Here is a 20,328-nt window from a genome sequence, read left to right as displayed (position 1 = left end):
ACGAGTCTGTGGATGTTTGCTGTCCTATCCTAGCTGCTTGCTACTTCTCCGCCACCCCTCTCCCTGCCATCTCCCACAATATGTTTGAATGCGCTGCAGACACTGTGCGTTCCTGGGACAATTAAAAGTATGCTGATAGGAAGAATGATATAGAGACAAATGTGTGTGGTCACATGGGCTGCTTGCCGACTACTAAACTCATTTTCATTTTGTATTATTTCTCACATATCTGAATTTTATAGAATCTTGCTTGCACATTAAAGCATAACTGCTAAAAGTTCATGCTAAGACTTGAGTGTAATACTGGCCGATTGGACCCATACTGTGAACATACATTAATGTAAGTTCCCCCGGAGAACTGGGCCTTGACGGGCGCCCCTTTAATTGCAACCTTAGTTGCAAATGTGAAACAAAACACTTAGTTGGGTAAGTGCGTATTTTTTTTTTATGTGATTGAGACTTCTACTTGCAGATTCCTTACTTTAGAATTTTCCCCCAGGCGTCAGACTGGATCCGGAGATTTCTCTTCAAGCAATACCCGTGCGCGTTGGTAGGTGGCGTCGGTCGACTCCTTGGGCGTCGTAGGACATTGTGTGCGCCGTGATGACGTCTGGAGTAGTACATAGATACCCCCTCGCGCAGTGACATCAGTTCTTTTCTTTCCGTGCCACGCGCTGATCCAGAGAGAACTACCCTGGCTATTTTTTGGGCGAATTCGACCGTTTTGTCAAAGTTTTTGTGTACGACTGTGGTTCGTCGAGATGTCCTTGAAGAACGGGTTCAAGCCTTGTGAGGACTGCCATCGGACAGTGTCGGTGACGGATCCTCATTGCGTTTGTCTGTGGTGCCTCGAGCACGACCCTAAGTCGTGCTCTGGGTGTCTGGCCATGCACCCTAAATCTTTGAGGGGGCGGTCCCTCAAGCTAATGGTGGCCCTGCACTTGACTCTACGTAGGTCCCGGTCTTGCTCAAGAGGAAGGTCTCAAGATCAGTCGCAGAATCATCACCACTCGTCTTCTTCAAAGTCCTCGGGTCAAGGTAAGAAGAAGAAGTAGTTGAAAAAGTCCCATCGCTCTCCGACTTCACCCAGTCACTCACCTGACGCGACGTGGGATGAGCGTCCTCGCACTAGGCCTCTGTCCTCAGACCCTGCATCTGGGTCGACTTCACGCTTCCCCGAGTTTCCCGGAGCCGGAGCGACCCCCGCCTAACTGAAGGAGTTGTACAAGGCCATACGCCTCATCTTTGGGCAGGCAAACCCCAGTATGGCGCCTTCGGGCCCAAGGGGTTTGGCTGAGGGGCCTTCAGGTTCCATGCCGGCGGCTTCAGCCCCAGCCACCGAGGTCCCCTCCGGATCCGTGCACAGATCAGCACCGGCACCGGTTGTACCTTCAAGACCTTCCCTGCCGCTGGGTCGATTATCGACACTCCTGACGTCAACCCAATTCTTATCCCCGACGACTTGGAGTTGGAGCGGCGTCAGCCGACGCCGCCATTGGCATCGGTGGGGCCTATTCACCCGAGGTCGGATTCGTACCCTTTTTGCTATGGGTATGAATACGGGGAGGAATTGGAGGGGTCCCTGCACCCTTATGAATACCAGGATCACCATGTGTAGGAAGTTGGCTCTGTATATACTATTTCAAAGTAAGAAATAGTGTGCACAGAGTCCAAGGGTTCCCCTTAGAGGTAAGATAGTGGCAAAATAATTCTAATGCTCTATTTTGTGGTAGTGTGGTCGAGCAGTAGGCTTATCAGAGGGTAGTGTTAAGCTTTTGTTGTACACACACAGGCAATAAATGAGGAACACACACTCAAAGACTTGACTCAAGGCCAATAGTTTTTATATAGAAAAATATATTTTCTTAATTTATTTTTAGAACCACGAGTTTGAGACTTGAAGTAAATACATAAAATGCAAGGTACTCCACACAGGTAAGTTAAGAACTTTGAATTAAAGCAATATCATATACAGTCTTTGTTAAAATGGCAGTAAGCTATTTTAAAAGTGGAGACAGTGCAAAAATCAACAGTTCCTGGGGGAGTTAAGTAAAGGTTAGACTGTGAGGTAAGTAAGACACTTACAAGTCTCAGTTCCTGGGCATAGGCAGCCCACCGTTGGGGGTTCAAGGCAACCCCAAAGTTACCACACCAGCAGCTCAGGGCTGGTCAGGTGCAGAGGTCAAAGAGGTGCCCAAAACACATAGGCGCCTATGGAGAACAGGGGTGCTCCAGTTCCAGTCTGCCAGCAGGTAAGTACCCGCGTCCTCGGGGTGCAAACCGGAGGGTTTCGTAGAGCACTGGAGGGGACACAAGTAGGCACACAAAACACACCCTCAGCGGCACAGGGGCAGCCTGGTGCAGTGTGCAAAGCAGGAGTCCGGTTTTAGATAGGAAACAATGGAGTGACACAGGGGGAGCTTCTCGGGACAGCTACCACCTGGGCTAGGCGGAGGGTCGCGTGGGGGTCACTCTTGCACTGAGGTTCGGTTCCTTCAGGTCCTGGGGGCAGCGGGTGCAGTCCGTGGTCCAGGTGCCAGGTCCCTTGTTACAGGCAGTCGCGGTCAGGGGGCGCCTCTGGATTCTCTCTGCAGGCGTCACTATATGGGTCCAGGGGGGTCGTCTCGGGCTACTCACTGGGTCCCAGTCGCTGGGGAGTCCTCCCTGTGGTGTTGGTTCTCTGGATCTCGAGCCAGGAGTGTTGGGTGCAGAGTGTGAAGTCTCACGCTTCCAGCGGGAAACGTGAAGTCTTTGAAAGTTGCTTCTTTGTTGCAAAGATGTGGCTGGTTTTGAGCAGAGGCGCTGCTCATGGGACTTTCTTGGTCCTGGGGGTCAGGGCAGTCCTCTGAGGCTTCAGAGGCCGCTGGTCCCTGTTGGTTGCGTCGCTGGTTGCAGGTTTCAACTCTGGAGACAGGCTGGTATGGCTGGGGCCAAAGCAGTTGTCATCGTCCGTTGCCTCTGCAGGTTTGTAGGTCAGCAGTCCTTCTTCGTAGTTCAGGTTGCACGAATCTGATTTCCTGGGTTCTGGGGTGTGTAAGTCTGGGAGGGCAGTAGCCAATGGCTCCTTTCCTGGAGGATGGCTACACCCTCTTTGTGCTCCCTCCCTGTGGGGTGGGGGGCACATCCCTAATCCTATTGGGGGAATCCTCCAAAGCTAAGATGGAGGATTTTTAAAGGCCTCACCTCAGCTCAGGGCACCTTAGGGGCTGTCCTGACTGGGGAGTGACTCCTTGTTTTTCTCATTATCTCCTCCAGCCTTGCCGCCAAAAGTGGGGGCAGTGGCCGGAGGGGCGGGCATCTCCACTAACTGGGATGCCCTGGGGCGCTGTAACAAAGGGGGTGATCCTTTGAGGCTCACCACCAGGTGTTACAGTTCCTGCAGGGGGAGGTGTGAAGCACCTCCACCCAGTGTAGGCTTTGTTCCTGGCCACAGAGTGACAAAGGCACTCTCCCCCATGTGGCCAGCAACTCGTCTGGTTGTGGCAGGCTGGCAGAAACTGGCCAGCCCCACACTAGAAGTCAGGTTGGTACTCAGGGGGCATCTCTAAGATGCCCTCTGGGTGCATGTTACAATAAATTGTACACTGGCATCAGTGTGCATATATTGTGCTGAGAAGTTTGATACCAAACTTCCCAGATTTCAGTGTAGCCATTATGGAACCTGTGGAGTTCGTGTTGGACAAACTCCCAGACCATATACTCTTATGGCTACCCTGCACTTACAATGTCTAAGGTTTTGCTTAGACGCTGTAGGGGCATAGTGCTCATGCACATATGCCCTCACCTGTGTTATAGTGCACCCTACCTTAGTGCGCCAGAGCTAAGGACCTCAAAGGGGGAATCCCTGTCCCTAGAAATCAGTTTGCAAGCGGGAGGATGGGTGGCCGGTAAGGAATCTACAACTAGAATATGTCTCTACCAGATATTTTGTTACCGAAGGTAAGTAACGTGTACATTATGACGCAATTGGGTTATCATGCTTGCATAGCTATCATATAAATTTACTCAGTCCTCATTTGTTTTGGCTAGTGTTATATAGTGCAATCTCAAGTGCTTAACAAGAACACCTATTACATTCCATTCATTTTTTAAATAATTAGGCACGGGGATATTACATAAGAGAGCTTGTGGATGCTTGCCATCCCGTCTTAGCTACTTGTCGCTGTTCCATCCCCCGTCTCCCACAATATGTTTGAATGCGCTGCAGACACAGTGTGCTAGTAGACACATATTTGTATTTCCTTGAAATTTCGTAACAGCAACTCTGAATGAGTCTAGGGTGTTCTTTTGGAATAAAAACAGATCATTATAATTGAATTGGCATTTTTATTCCAAATTTTTCAGCTACTTGCATTGGCATTTATATTTTTTCTACAGTTTTTCTGTTGTGTCGCCATGTTTCGTTAAGTAATGTTTTCAGAGGTTCTTCCAAGTAATGCAATTTTTGATTTGGCATATTTATCGCAGTAGTATTTTTAGGTTTTGCCTAACAGCGCCCAGTATTGAAGGGGTTACAATATAAACCATGGAAATCCTGTTAGGTAACATGCAGATGACAGAACCACTTTTGTATATGCAGACATTTTTCTTAACTTGCAGGTACTGACAAGTGCCTATTAGATGCACGTCAATTAAACAAATTCCCTTTGCACAAGCGCACTTTAATATTAAAAGTTTTTTGACTTCAATAAAAGATTTGCAAATAATTGTTTCTATTGCAATATAGTACATTCACAATCATAAGAATATTTAAAACATAAATTTTGTGATCACTCCTATTACATCCTTACATCTTGGTTATAAGAGTCATCAAGAAAATAAGGGCATTTCTAATATAGATCTACAGACATGTTAAGCCAATTGCTTCATTCCAAATGTTAGACCTGACAGCCTTAGGGTGGTCACCCTCAACTTTTTTCCTACCTCCCTCCACTTTTTGACACTGTTTTTGCTGGTTTTAGGACTCTGCGCACTTTACCACTGCTAACCAGTGCTAAAGTGCATATGCTCTCTCCCTTAAAACATGGTGACATTGTCTCATGCCCAGTTGGGTTATTTAATTTACTTATAAGTCCCTAGTAAAGTGCACTACATGTGCCCAGGGCCTGTTGTGCCACCCACATAATTAGTCCCTTAACCATGTCTCAGGCCTGCCATTGAAGGCCTGTGTGTGCAGTTTCACTGCCAATTTGACTTGGCTTTAAAAGTACTTACCAAGCCTTAACTCCCCTTTTTCTACATATGTCACACCTAAGGTAGGCCCTAGGTAACCCATAGGGCCGGATGTTATGTAGATAAAAGGCAGGACATATACCTGTGTAGGCTATATGTCCTGTTAGTGTAAAACTCCTAAATTCGTAATTCACTGCTGTGAGGCCTGCTCCTTTCAGAGGCTAACATTACAGCTACCCTCATATACTGTTTGAGTGGTAGATTCTGATCTAAATGTGTAACAGGGTCATATTTAGTATGGCCAGAATGTTAATACAAAATTCTGGCTGGTGAAGTTGGATTTAATATTACTATTTTAGAAATGCCACTTTTAGAAAGTGAGCATTTCTCTGCACTTAAATCTTTCTGTGCCTTACAATCCACCTCTGGCTGGGTTAATTGATGGGTCCCTTGCACATTTCGCTCTGACAACCCCAAACACAGGATGCTCAGTTACACCTGCACACATCTGCATACTAAATGGGTCTTCCTGGGCTGGGAGGGTGGAGGGCCTGACACTTAGATGCCAAAGGACAGTGGCCTGCCCTCACACAGTGGACAGCCAGACCCCTACTGGGACCTTGGTAGACAGGATATAACTGAAAGGGGATCTTGTGCACTTCTAAGCCACTCTTTGAAGTCTCCCCCACTTCAAAAGCACATTTGGGTATTCAAACCAGGTCTCTGACCCTACAAACTCAGACACTTCTTGACAAGATACCTATTGGGAAAGAAACTCTGAACCAGAACCTGCAATCTGCTAAGAGAAGCTGTCTGGCTGCCCAAAGGACTCACCTGAGTGCTTTGCTGTAAAGGACTGCTGCCTTGCTGTTTCCTTGCTGTTGCCTTTCTGCCCTCTGGCTCTGCTGAGAAGTGATGTCCAATGGTTTGGATTGAGCTTGCCTCCTGTTTCCTGAAGTCTCAGGGATAAAAAGACTTCATCTCTGCAAAGAATTCTTGTGCAGAAAAATCGACGCACAGCTTGCCGGAATCGATGCACAGGCTGCCCAGCGGTGAGAAAATCACTGCATTGCCAAACCCAAACGACGCAGCCTGGCTCCCACAGTGGAGATCGGTGCAGCGCCAGCATAGCGACCGGAACGTTGACGCATGGCCCACCGGATCGACGCATCACAGAGCCAGAACGATGCAGCACGACTTCCTGTGAGCGGAATTGACGCACCGCCTGCAGTGCGGCAGAAATTTCCCTGCATCGCCCACCGGATCGACGCAGCTCCTGTGACTTCGTCCTGCACGCCCAGGATTTCTCTGCATCATCCCCAGGGTGTCCAAATACCCTGCAACCCGAAGAGGATCCAAGTCTGCGCATCAGAAATCGAAGCAAAGCCCTTGCTGTGTGGAAAAGCATTGACGCATCATCTGTGTGCACCCGGAGAAACCGACTCACACCTCCCTGTTTTCCCATGCGGATAATTTAGATGCAAATCAGGTACTTTGGGCTAGCAAGAGACCATTGTTATTTTTAAGAACTAGAAGACTATTGTTACAAAAGTGATCTTTAAATTTGTATTTATCAAATCTTGATCGTTTTGACCTTAATCTACTCAAATAAATACTCTCTATTTTTCTAAACCTCGGTGTATTTTTGTGGTGCTTGCACTGCTATTGCATGGTTTATTGCACAAATACTTTACACATTGTCTTCTAAGTTAAGCCTGGCTGCTCAGTGACAAGTTACCAGAGGATGGGCACAGGATAATTTTAATTGTGTGTGACTTGCCCGGACTAGAGTGAAGGTCCTTGCTTGGACAGGTAGTAATCTGACTGCCAACCAAAGACCCCATTTCTCAGTGGTGATCAGCGGTGAGGACAGGACATGTATTTGTGCAGGGACATACAATAGCTATGTGTACACTACCTACCCACAGTTGAAGGTCAACTTGATTTTTTAAATCTTTTTCTGCAACTTCGTTTTCTGCCTGACATTTTAACTTAATCCTCATTCATCATGTCTCTGGCTGGGTCTCAAGCAGGAGCTGAAGTTTGACCTAGCCAAACTGGAGACATACACAGTTAACCAGCTGACAGAGTTCTGCAAGGGGGTGGGAGTACCTACCCAGGGTGCCTCCAGAAAGGAGGAGTACCAAAAGGTGCTGAGGACCTGGGCAGAAGCCCATTCACAAGACAAGATTGAGGAGGAGCCATAGGATGGCCTCTCAGATGATTTTTTGCCAGCAGTGGGGGATGTTACACCTGAAATTGTGTCCACTGCTAAACCACGGAACAGTGTTTCTAGCCATGGCCTGACCACAGAGGAAAGAAGGGAGGAGAGATAATTTCAATTGCAAATGGCAAAGTTAAACATGGAGACAGAGGAAAGGAAAGCTCAGAGAGAGGCAGAGGAGAACTGCGACTGCAATTGAGAGAGCCTTGGCTGAAAAGAAACTTTTGTTGGCTCCTGAACTAAGTTTTAAAGAGCTGGATATCAAGACGAGGCAGTCTGAATCCAGCAGTGATGGGGGCAGCATACATGCAGGACCTAGTGGGGAAAAGAAGGTTTGTATACCCAAAAATGTGCCAAGTTATGTGGTGGGAGATTACCTTGATAAGTGGTTGGCTGCTTATGAAGTTGCACTAAGAGCTCATGGGGTTTCTGAAGAGCAATGGGAGGCGGCCTTGTGCTAGTATGTACCAGTAGTGGGGAGGGACACACTCTTTGCATTAGATCCAAGGGTTCAAAACACATGTGCACCCATGAAAACCGCTTTACTTGCCAGGTTTGGGCTGACACCTGAGAAATACCGTCAGAGGTTCTGGGACAGCACCAAACTCTCCACACAGAACTGGGCAGACTTTTTTGATTTCTCCAGTAAGGCACTGAATGGATGGGTGCGGGGCAGTAAACAAGTTGACTATTTGGGGGTTATATAATTTGATCCTGAAAGAGCATATGTGTCAGTGTTTGCTTTACAGAGTTGCGCCTGCACCTAGTTGACAGTAAGCAGACTGATCCTAGAAAGCTTGCTGAGGAGGCGGACCTCTGGGTTAGCACCAGAGTGTCCAAGAAGGTACCTGAGGGGGACACCCACAAAGCTGGTCAGGGTTCCCACCAGAAGAAAGACGGGGGAAACAAACTAAAAAATAAAGAGTTTAAGGAGTTCACAAAAGGCCCCCAAAACAATTCCCGGGTGGGGTGATAAACAGTTCCCCGCCTGAATCTGAGAAGAAGCCAGGGTACTTTGACAAGAAGAGAGGGAAATTTATCTCTAAATGCTTAGAGTGCTTCAAGCATGGACAATAAGGGTGCCTCCCAGTGTCCCAAGAGGGTGCAGCCCCACACTGGAGGGCAGACACCTGGGTTGGCTAGTGTAATGCTTAGGGAGAAGGGGAGGGGGTTAGCTTTGGAGAGCAGATAGAGTTGTCCCTAGTATCCCTGGGAGATGAGGAAAAGGTGCCAAAAGCCCACATGCCCACCAATACTTCCAAGTATAGGCAGTGGGTCACAATTAATGGGCAGAGGGTGGAGGCTCTGCGTGACACAGGAGCCAGTGTGACTACTGTCAGGGTCAGTTGGTGTCAGCAGAGCAGGTCATTCCACCAGGTCATAGTCGCTGACAATTGTGAGCCACCTACCGGTAGCTCTGGTTCCCTTTGAGTGTGGGGGAGGAGGGGGTCTGTGGTACTCTAAAAGCAGATTGAGTTCTGCCATGCCTGTAGATTGTCTGTTAGGCAATGACCTTGAGTATACTACCTGGAAAGAGGTGGAGCTCAGGTCCCACCTGGAGATGTTCAGTTTGCCTGAATGGGTCTGCATGACCACACGGTCCATGGCTGCCCGGGAAGGGAGTCCAGGATGTCTGGAGCCTGGAACAATGCCCAAGACAACTGCACAGAGGAAGGGCAAGGGGCACGGAAAACCAGCCCCAGAAGTTCCCAGCGGTGGTTGACGGGCCCCAGAAGAGGAGGCTCCTGAGCCAACGGGGGAAGACATTGGCGCCCTGGGTAACCTGCCTGAGCTTGCCGGCTGGCGAGTAGAGGGGGGGGCAAACCAGGGAGGAATTTTGCCAAGCGCAGAAGGAGTGCCCCACTCTTGAAGGTCTGAGGCAACAGGCCTCAGCCCAAGCCGCAGGTGAATTCTCTGGCGATCACCACATATATTGGGAGAATGATCTCCTCTACAATGAGCCTAAGGTACCAGCCGCTGGGGCAAAATGTGTGCTGGTGGTCCCCCAGTGTTACCAGGCCTTCCTACTGGGTCTGGCTCATGACATTCCCCCGGCAGGACATTTGGGGCAAGACAAGCCCTTTGTCAGGCTTGTCATCCACTTTTGTTGGCCATGAATGCGGGCAGCCTCAGATGCTTTCTGTAGGTCCTGCCCAACCTGCCAGGCTATTGTTAAGACAGGGAAAAGGCTCAAGGCCCCCTTGATCCCACTCCCCGTTGTTGGCACCCCCTTTTAAAGGGTGGGCATCGACGTCATTGGTTCCTTGGACCCCAAAACTGCCCTAGGCAACAGGTTTATCCTGGTTTTGGTGGACCATGCCGGCTGCTATCCAGAGGCAATCCCTCTAAGGACAGTGCCTGCACCGGTGGTGATTAGAGCTCTAATGGGAATATTTACCCGTGTGGGGTTCCCAAAGGAGGTTGTGTCTGGCAGAGGAGCAAACTTCATGTTAGCTTACATGAAGTCTATGTGGGATGAGTTTGGGGTAACCTACTGGTTTAACACCCCTTACCATCCTCAAATCAATGGGCTTGTTGAAAGGTTCAACAAGACCCTGAAAGGCATGATCACTGGCCTGCCTGAGGCCATGAAGCGTAAGTGGGACGTCCTCTTGCTATGCCTTCTCTTTGCTTATAGGGAGGTGCCCCAGAAAGGTGTGGGGTTGAGTCCACTTTGATATTCTCTATGGATACCCTGTCAGGGGAACCACTGAGCATAGTCAAGGAGGGATGGGAAAAAGCTCCCAGGAAACCTCCTCAGAATGTGGTCAGTTACATGCTGGCCCTTCGCAACCAGACGCAGTGTTTTTGGAAACAGGCCAAGAACAACCTCGAGGCCAGTCAAGAGGTGATGAAGGAATGGTATGACCAGAAGGCCACGTTGGTAGAATTCTCACCTGGAGACAAAGTATGGATGATGGAGCCAGTAGAGTCTAGAGCTCTCCTGGACCACTGGACTGGCCCATTCAAAGTCAAAGAGCGAAAGGAGAAGGCACTTACCTGGTTGACCTCAAGACCCCTAGAAGCCCCCTAAGGGTTCTCACCCACAACTGATTGAAGCCTCATTTTGAGAAGTCTGAGGTCAGCATGCTTCTCGTGACAGGTGAGGGCGTGGAAGAGGAGGGTGAGCCTTTCCCCGACCTCCTCTCTGCCAAGGAAGGTGATGAGTCAGTGGAGGGTGGCAATCTCTCTGACTCCAGATCAGAGAGAAGACTGCTACAAGTAATTGGAGCAGTTCTCTTCCCTGTTCTGCTTCACGCCTGGGCTCACACACTTGTGTGTCCACGATATTGACACAGGAGACAGTCCACCTGTAAAGAATAAAATTTACAGGGTGTCAGATAAAGTGCGGTCCAGCATCAAGGATGAAGTTGCCAAGATGCTGGCTCTTGGGGTGATAGAGAAGTCAAGCAGTCCCTGGTCCAGCCCAGTGGTGTTGGTTCCCAAGGCTGCTGCCAGAACTAATAGGATCATTTGGATTGTGTGTGACTTACCCTGACTAGAGTGAGGGTCCTTGCTTGGACGGGGGGGGTAACCTCACTGCCAACCAAAGACCCAATTTCTAACAGCAAACAAAACAAAAGCACACATGCACAAGTACATCTTTCGATTTACATTGGCAGTTAAGGTTCCAATTTAAAGCATACTGATGCGAAGAAAGCTTTAAAGCCTAACGTATGTGGTTACTCATACTGCTTGCAGGCTATTAAACTAACTTTCATTTGGTATTATTTTGCATGTATTTGTGAATGTTTATAGATTGTTTCACATTATAGAACAACTGCTAAAAGTTCATGCCAAATATGTTAATGTAACTTTTCACAGACACTGGGGGCCTCATTTACGAGGCCCGTGGCGCACCAAGTGTCCAGATGCGCCACCTGGAAAGGGCAGAAATGCGCCATATCTACAAGATATGGCGCATTTCTGTCCTCCCACCCTGTGCTGGCGCACAAACTGCTGCCTAGCGCCAACGGAGGCACCCTTGCACCATGGTGCAAGGATGCCTTCGTTGAGGGTGTTATTGTTTTTGTGTAGGAAGGGACAACTTCCTGCACAAAAACAGTCACAGGAGGTGTTATGGTAAGATGGTAAATGTGCTGCAGAATGCTGCACACATAGAGGAAAAAATGGGAGAAATCAAGATTATTCTCCCCGTTGGATCATTTTTACGCCACCCCTGAGGTGGCGTAGGAATCTGATGCATTCCCAGACTTCTAAATCTGGGAAAGCGTTGGATTCCTTCGGGTTCAATGAGTGTTGCATGGGAACACCCCAAGCAACACCGATGGGAACACCCCTTTCACACAGTGTTATGCTTGAAAGGAGTCCATCTTTACAAGGCATGAAAAGCCACACAAGGTGGCTTTGTGTGATTTGTAAATACAGGCTGGCACACTGCGTCACTGGAGCGTAAAAAAAATGACGCTCTGGTGGCACAGTGTGCCTCGTAGCTACTATACAACACTCAACAATGCACCACTTTTCAATACACCAATGAACTCAACACCACCGCTCTTCACCACTACACTAATCTACACTATACCATTTCACTCTGTCAATCTACTGTACTCTACACAACACCCTCAGCCCAAATACACTCATTTCTACACCAAACCACAAACCAATAGGCAAGACCTATTGCTTTGCCAACGCTTGTTCTGTTAAGAAGTAAAACGTCTTTGTCAGGCACAGCAATTCTCCTGTGCCAGCCTCAAGGTATATTCTTTTTGCCCAATCCTAACCCTCCTCCCTTCTATAATATGAGGATGGTATTTGCCTTTGTCTATGGGTTGAAAATAAAGAAACATTCCTTAAAGGTTGTTACCTCACAGGCGTGGTATTGCTGGGTGTGAGCATGGCACGTTCCCTCTAATAACAATGCTCCTAGAATAAAACATTTTTACCTTTAGTCACAACATAGCCTTTTATACATGTTCAACGAAACAATGTTTAGAAGTGTAACCTTCTCATTAAAGTTCAGAGTCATATTTGAGGAGGTCAGTGGCTTTAGTTTTCTTCCTTTAGGCTGCAAAAATATTTGTATGTGGCATAAAAGGGTGTATAGACACTACTCAAACTTGAACCCTTCTATGTATGAACCAGTGACAATGGTATACGAGCCACGAGGGGTGAGTTTGGTTTATCAATTTAGTGTTAGAATGGAAATCGAACTGTTCCAGGTCCACCCAGTTGCTCATAAGATGCTTTACAGCACTATAGGTTGAGACTGTGGTTTGTTACTTGAGTCTTGTAAGTCACTTGAATGAGCTTTCTCTTACCCAAAGAAGAATTGACAAGAACGAAGAACTGGTGATCTTCTGTTTGGCAAGAGTCGAAGAAAGGGAATTAAATAACTAAAGCACCTTTCATCAAAATGATTCAGTATGCTGCTTGTTTGCATTTTTAAGCAGTGTAGTCAAGGACATCCAACAACTTGGGTATATGCTTCTGGTAGGTATACATTTTGTACTTTTCCGAGAAAGCTTGGTTTATAAGACTAATGGCCTTCTTTAAAAGACTGCAAAAGTACCCTTGAACAGGCAATGGTTTGAAGATATGTATGAAGTTGTGAATTTCGAAAAGATAATATATAGGCTCAATGATAATGTACACAAATTTGTGGAGATCTGGAGTTTTTTCCTGCATCAGTGAAAACAGGGCATGTGAACGTGAGAAATGGAGCGGGTGGGTGGTAATATGGCAGGGAGAGTTTTCTTACTGTGACAGAGGGTAATACAGTATGAGGGATATAATGGATACGGGGTTTGTTACCTTGTCAAGCTCTTACATTCTAACAGTGGGAAGGGGTTTTAGGGTCAATATATCTTGTGGTCAGCTAGAAAGTATGCATTAACTCGCTGTTGTTTTTGTTGACATCTAATAAACAATTGGTATTTAGAATATCACTTAATTGTACTTGGAGCCAGCACAGGATGGACTATGCTCGGGATATTAATGATCACTATAAAGCTTTTCCTCACTAGTCAAGTAAAAAATTGAGTGTTTCTGCATCTATCATTTGCCTCATCTATGTCTCATTCAATTAAACCTGTATGGAACATTATAATCCCACAAAAGGCTATGCTTTCAAGAGGAGTTGTCTCTTTTGTGGTGGATAGGCACTCTTTTCTTTCCTTGTTACTGCTAGCACTCTTCAATGCATGTAGATTTTTTACGTACTAAAACTAAGTCGCTGGCTCGTTGGAAGTTAATAATTTGTTTTATTCTCTTCACAGTGTTTTTGTGTCAACCTGCATTGCTGTAAGACTGTCTTGGAAGATGCCTGCAAAACGTTGCTCCCTTACTATTCTGTGCAACAGGAGAGAAACAGGCTTAAAGAAAGTCCTGTGTTGGAGCCCTGGTTTTAATCTTCTCAAACTGTCTATTAGTTTTATCTTCCCACTTTGAAAATGCTCACTGTTTCACTGGCTTTCCTCTACCTTGGGAGATTAATCCAGGTGTGTCGAAGGTGGCGAGGAAAGGTGATATGAACCAAAAACTAGGACAAGTTAGATGGGACTCCATAACCTTTCTCGTCATCTCATAAAACATTATTCTCTGACCTCTTGTGGATCTGTTCAGAGACCTTGCTTATAGGCTTTGACGGTAGCAAAACTGTGGATCCTAATTAAATTTTGTTTGTATTCTTCTGGCAAAATGTTTGTGACTGTGGGAAGGATTGCCATCCCTGCGGCAAAGATCAGTTCTCAGGATAACAACCATTTTGATGTCTCCTCAGTTTGGTGGATAGCCTGATGCTCTTCACTTGAGCTGACATTAACTGTGACAGTGCTACAACTACTTGGTGACGGCTGCTTAAGAAAACTTTGGAAATAATATGGTGAATGCCGAAGTTGAAGCTTGGTAATCAGAAGAGGAGTGGTATCTATTCACTTGTTGCAACTCCCCTTTTGTGGCACCACTTCCAACTACATTGTTTTGGGAGAGAGGGCACTGCTTCGCTTCATATGCATCCCACTTCTTGGAAGTGTTGTCATCTGTATGGAGATGAAATGTTCAGTAACATGGAAAGACCTTCAAGCACTTAGAACGTTTTCTCTACTTCTGTCATTCCTCACCCACAAAGCAGAAATATATTTGCTTCCAAATCTCTTCATGTACTTGTTCAGCTGTCTTTTGGCTATCCTTCATGAACTAGCAGAGAACTATTCCAGATGAACTTTTGAGCGTTCTTCCAGTGATGACCAGGTCAAACATTCTTCAGATCACGTCTTCATTGCTGGATGGCAAAGAAAGAATCTGTGGTGCAGCTTTTGTATTTCCTGTGGTTTCAGCGTTGTACAATGAGTTGCCCCAATAATTAAGCTTGTTATTCCATGGCAGTGGGTGGACGATGTATCTAGTGGAACAGTACTCTAATTACAGAGCATAAACGATCTTCAAAAGGCCAGTAGGTGCCATCTACCTTGGAGGACACACGCACAGAGGCACGCAAAGGTCTCATGTTTAAAAAATATTTTTATTCCAGAGAAACAATTTGATGAAATGAAGTATCCATGAGAGAGTGGCAAAGGACTAGTTACTGAAGTAGAGCTTTCTGGTGATAAATACTGAAGTTTTGTTTTCAGTGCAAATTAAATTAATAGGAAAACGCACAGGGGTTCCAAATAGAAGTTAAGAGTGGCAGTGTCACTTATATCCTAAGTGGAATGCTCTAGGCAGTGGAGCTGAAAAGAACAAAACAATGCAGTTGTGATAATGAGAGCAGGTTAGCTCTGAGTTTGCGTTTTTGATGCAGCCCTAATTGGTGGTACATAGTTTTGGCCTGTGAATAACTAACTAGTTCCTCTGTTCTAATTGTTCCTCCAGAGGCTGAGAGCTGGCAGGTGCCCTAATTGGCTGCCATGAATGCTCAGATAAACCCAGATGTCTCCTGTCAACCAGTGCTTTTGTGGTCGTCCTACCATAGTGCAATGGGAGAGTCAATGCGGTTGGTCTCTGCTGTACTTCTCAACTCTGCCCTTGACAAATAACAGGACCATTTGGCTCCTAGTGATTTGACAAGAATTGTCCGTAGACCGAGGCTCTGCTTTTAGTAACTTGTTTGATGGTATGACCCATCTTGTACCATGTGTAGTGCTGACACTCCCTTCTCATTCATATTGCTAGAGTTCATCCTTTGCAGACCGCATTGACAGTGTATGAGGTAATTTGTTGCGGGGTGAGCATTAGAGAATTCCAAAGACAGGCTCCATAATGTGGGAGCATTGTATCAGTAGCAGCGCCTCGAATACATCTAGCCTTTTGTTAACTGTGTTGATAGAAGACAATATGATATGGTAGACACCTATCATTTCGACTTTTTTGGATTGGACTTCTAAATTACTTTTGCAGTTTCATAAAGTGCTCCCGTTGTCAGGAGTGTCTTTTTTGATGTTTTCTTAGGAATAAGTAAAATTTAAATCAAAGACTGTATTAAGCCTTCAGATTCTCCGTTTGCCCTAGGTTAAGCATGAGGACACTAACAACGAAAATCCCTTCACACTAGAGGACTTGAATCTGAGAAGCAATAAAGGGTAGCGCGGCACGTAGAAGAGTGTGTCTGCAGTGCCTGATGTCTCATGATCTTTGTTGCCTCGTGCTAAAATGCAACTAAAGAGACCAATTAACTTTTCAAAAGCTGACACCCACTGTTGTTGATGAAAATGGACCGTTTATGCTGGTCCAAAAAATAGTTGCTGCTGTCTTCTGAGAGCATCATTGTTGATGCACTAATGAGTGAGGGGGTAAAACAGGAAGCAGAGGGATTTCTGCTGTAGCCTCTAGCCCCCAAATTTCTTGTAGTTTCTGAGAAATGGATAGTTGTTTCTGCCTCCTTTTGTCTATGCATGTGGCAATACCCCAACAATCAACTGATGCATTTTTACATAGGATACAACCTTGCTTCCTAAATAGGTATTGTTATGGTCACAAAACTACTGGTGCACATGGCCTCCTAAACCAAATGTTGTAAGTTTGCACTTTCCCTTACATTTTACCAAGAGGCAATGTTGCACATCTTTTATTGTTTGTGTTGTAAACTAAAGCTCTTCTGCACAAAATTGCAGGCCTCAGCTACTTCATATCCACACCAAAAAGATACAGATTATAAGAACAGTGGTTGCCATCTACTACTTGCAGAGTTTGTCAAAATGGTTTACCAAGCTCGTGCTTTTTTTTTTTTTACCACTGGCAGATGAGCGTTTGAGTCCACTCACTGGGACATTTGAGCACCACACACAAACAGTGCTGGTGCTAGTAAAAGTGACAAGCTGTCTAGAGCACAAGGTTTTATCTAGATAATTCTATGGTGTTAAACGTAAGGCCGTTTGTCAGCAGCAAATGTAATTTGTCAGTCTGATAAACTGCCAGAATTGAGCACCAGTTTCATTGTAATGTAGAGAAATTAATGTGGCACAAGTGGCCTTTGAGAACGGGATAACAGCAGTGTGGAAATGATATACCCTGAAGGAGTATCACAGAGACTCCTAAAAACGATTTCATCCCGCCTTATTAAAGGTGTGGTATATTAGTTTCTGGCAGTACAGAACCGGGAAAGAGAAGTGAAGGGAGGCGGGAGAATGAGTGGGTAATGGACAGTTGACACAGTAGCTGGAGGTTCATGTATGGGCTCTATAGGCCACTGATTGCCAGCCGGGTAAAGAGTGAGGAATCTTTCATGTCCACATTTTTGCCTGGCTGTTATACTGCCAGATCCTCAAGACAGGAACCACATGTACTGTCTGGTTATTACTACTTTAATTTTACTCAACTGACCCGAAAGGCTTTCACCTAAAATAGGAGGCCATGTCGAATAGAAAGCTTTTACTTTTTTATATATATAATTTTATTTTCTTTCTTAAGTGCAATAAATATTATCAGGGAGTTGAGAGCATGTGCCGTTGCTGCATGCAAACGGGAGTGGAAGGCATGTGAACTGTCTTCCATTTCCAAAGAAAACAGATTCACAGTTTATGTTTGCAGCAAAACACTACAAATCCATGGAGAAAGATAATAAATGTTTTTGTCATTCCCTCTGATGTGTAATTTTATTTTCTGTATTGTTGAGAACACTGCCAGCTGTCGCTCACAAAACTGACTATTTGTATCCATTTTTGGTAGCCACCAGTCTTTCCAGTTTCTCTCCAGGGCAGGAGCAATGTTTGCACACAGCCAATGTGAACTTGTTGGCTTCTTTGTGAGAGATACCTCGCAGATACATCTTGCTTTCTGTGTTCTGCCTCTGGTAGTTGTTGGTTTTGCCGTCCTCACACAGAACTAGCAGTTAGCTTAGCTCTGTTCTCCACCTGTGTGCTTATTTTGTTGTGGTGCAAGTCTTCTACAACCATTGAACGTAGCTACATCCAAAGGGCGTGTCACTCCAAGCACTTATAGTAACTATTGTAAGGCCATAGTGGTTGTGTGTCCTCCATTACCAGGAGAGAGAGAACCGTTTGTGAATTTCTAATTTTGCAGTGTCAGTAGGCTCGGGTGATAGCAGTGAAAATTAAAACCATGTTATACAATTAATCAAATTGGACTGTATGGCTCCATTCTTGCAAAATAAACACCTAATGCCAGGTTTAAGAATTGTGCAGAGCTAGTCATATTTCAGAGAGTAAATAAATGTGGTTCTTGAAAATGCGTTGTAACCCATTCATACACAACCATATTCCTACACAGACATACATATTTTAATTTGAGTTTGTTTGCACTAGGTAAATAAAGTTTTTCCAGCAGTAGGTATATTTCATTTGCTTCTGTAAGATGATGGTTTTTTTTGTAGGTCTCTTGAGTACTTAGCTCTTTGATTCGTATTTGGATGTGAAATGGGCAGGTTTCTTCCGTGACTTTGCATCTTCTTGGTAGGCACTCCAGCAATGCTTGGTAATACTGTAAATTGTTACGGTGTGGACTATCTACTTTATTGTAACTGTCTCTCTGCTGCTACTTGAGATTCCCATGCAACTGAACCTTTCCGTGGAAATTCTTCATTAAGTGAGATGCGACTGCTCAAGATTGTCAGTATTTATTATTCTAAGAGTAGTTCCTACTTATTTGTTGTATTCTTATGAAAGCAAGAAGGACATTGTTGCCCTTTGGTATCTATTGTGTGCTTTGCATGTAGTGAAAGAACCTGAAAGACATCATTGCTTCTGTACATGTTTAATTTTTATATGACTGTGGTGGCATATCTACAGTATTTCGCCAATATACTTTAGTCTAACCAACACTTATATATGCAAGAATTCAGTGGGAGCTGAACGTGCAGCTGTCTGCACGCACATGAAGTCGCCTATAATCAGTTTCTCTGCTTCCAACTCATGAAAGAATTGCACCACCTTGTGGTCTAATCGAATTTCTGTAGCAAGTTGTTTGTTGGCTTGAGGCTGCACCACAAAGCAGGCCTTACCCCGGAGTTCTTATTTTGTTGCATTCTTCCTTTTAGCAGTATTGGCAATGGAGCCTAGTTTGCCTTGTTTTTCGACATCTGTTGTCCCTCAATCACATAATTTCTCCACTCTATCGAAGCCAGTTTGTGCTACATGACTTTGTTTTCTCTGGCTAGTTCTTTGGCACTAAGCCCACTTCTGTCAGCTCTTGTCACATTGGTGCCCACTCAGCAAGTAAAACTTGTACATGAGGGGCTTCTTTGAAGGGTTATTATAGAAGAACAAGAGAAAACCCACAGAATTTTAGAAGTACCTGGTTAAGTGCACATTGCTAAGATTGACGAATGGTAGTGATACCAATCACGCTAGCAACACACCCATGTGTGTCCTTCAGGTTTCAAGATCAAGATCTTCTCCACAAGGTGGATGATAAGATTATTTTTGCTACATTGTAGGATATTTAATTTAGACTTGTTAAAAAAGCTTAGGTGCCTGACACTGGAGTATCAGAACTCTCCACAATGTGCTGAAAGGGACCTGGTACTGATAAATCGGAGACTGTTGGTTCTGCTTAGCCCCCTCCAAAAAAAACATTGTGCATTTGCCTGCTAAAGATGGACTCGACGTCCTAAAACCGCTCTTTAAAGGAGCTTTACTTTCTAGGTGAAATACCTAAAAAATAAATTAAAAAAAAGCCATCCTTTCCTACCTGCAACGAGTACAAGTAGAATATAATCAATGTACAGTTTAAGGACCTAGCCAGCATATCAAAGCCCTTCCATTGACTGGGCTGGGGCAAGAACACACTAAGGACATAGCCTCATCTTAGTCTGGAATAACAGATAGAAGGACTTCTTTGTCATTTGCTATTGGTGTCGCAGACGTCATTCAGATTTTATGGACCACTCCTGCAGACAGCATGAGGCTTGGAGGCGAGAGGAGGGGTTGTTGATGTTGACTTTAATATCCACGTTTCTAGTCCTCAGTGTACTCCTGTCCTGTTAAGCTGTATGCCACCCATGCCTTTATTCTTTGGCGCTTTCCTGTTATTCCTTGGACCTTTTGGCCCAAAGCATACCTTACACAGAGCTCCTATTGCAGGATGGATAGGCAATATCTCTTTAATTCAGGTTTTGTAACAAATGCCAGCTAGCCCCGGCCATGACATCTGCACCTCTCTCCAAATCACTTTCCTTTGACACTTAAACTAGAGATGACTTTTTAAGTGTCCGTGTCTTGGTTTTACACTACTCTTCTCAAATGAAATTGTCTGAAGTGCTACACTCTCTGATCGTCCTTGTGACATGCATCCCGTTGCATGGGAAATATTTTCTTTTCTTTTCGATGTACAGAAAGAGTTTGGGTATATAGTCAACTCCAGACTTATCCCTCCACATTTTGTCAAGTCTTTGGAGATCTATCCACTTAAATGAACAGCTCATTGAAATCCAGAGTAGCTGAGTTTTGTTCGCAAGAGCTCAATTTTTGGCCAAGCATACGGTCTCAATTTTCTTGTTGTTTTTGGTACATCAAAAT

General features: G+C 45.3%; 1 protein-coding gene across 1 annotated transcript in view; it reads left to right on the top strand.

Annotated features, from left to right (window-relative positions):
* PPP1R37 (protein phosphatase 1 regulatory subunit 37) overlaps positions 1-17,439 on the top strand; it is a 726,853-nt gene extending 709,414 nt beyond the window's left edge. The window contains exon 13 of the mRNA XM_069207728.1: positions 13,636-17,439. The gene's annotated coding sequence lies outside the window, so the exon portion shown is untranslated. The remainder of the gene's footprint in view (positions 1-13,635) is intronic.
* Positions 17,440-20,328: the final 2,889 nt, after the last annotated feature.

Source organism: Pleurodeles waltl, chromosome 9, assembly GCF_031143425.1.
Source record: "Pleurodeles waltl isolate 20211129_DDA chromosome 9, aPleWal1.hap1.20221129, whole genome shotgun sequence".
In the NCBI taxonomy this organism is placed as follows: Eukaryota; Metazoa; Chordata; class Amphibia; order Caudata; family Salamandridae; genus Pleurodeles; species Pleurodeles waltl.
The sequence above is the reverse complement of the archived record's forward strand: the minus strand, read 5'-3'. Positions and strand labels throughout refer to the sequence as shown.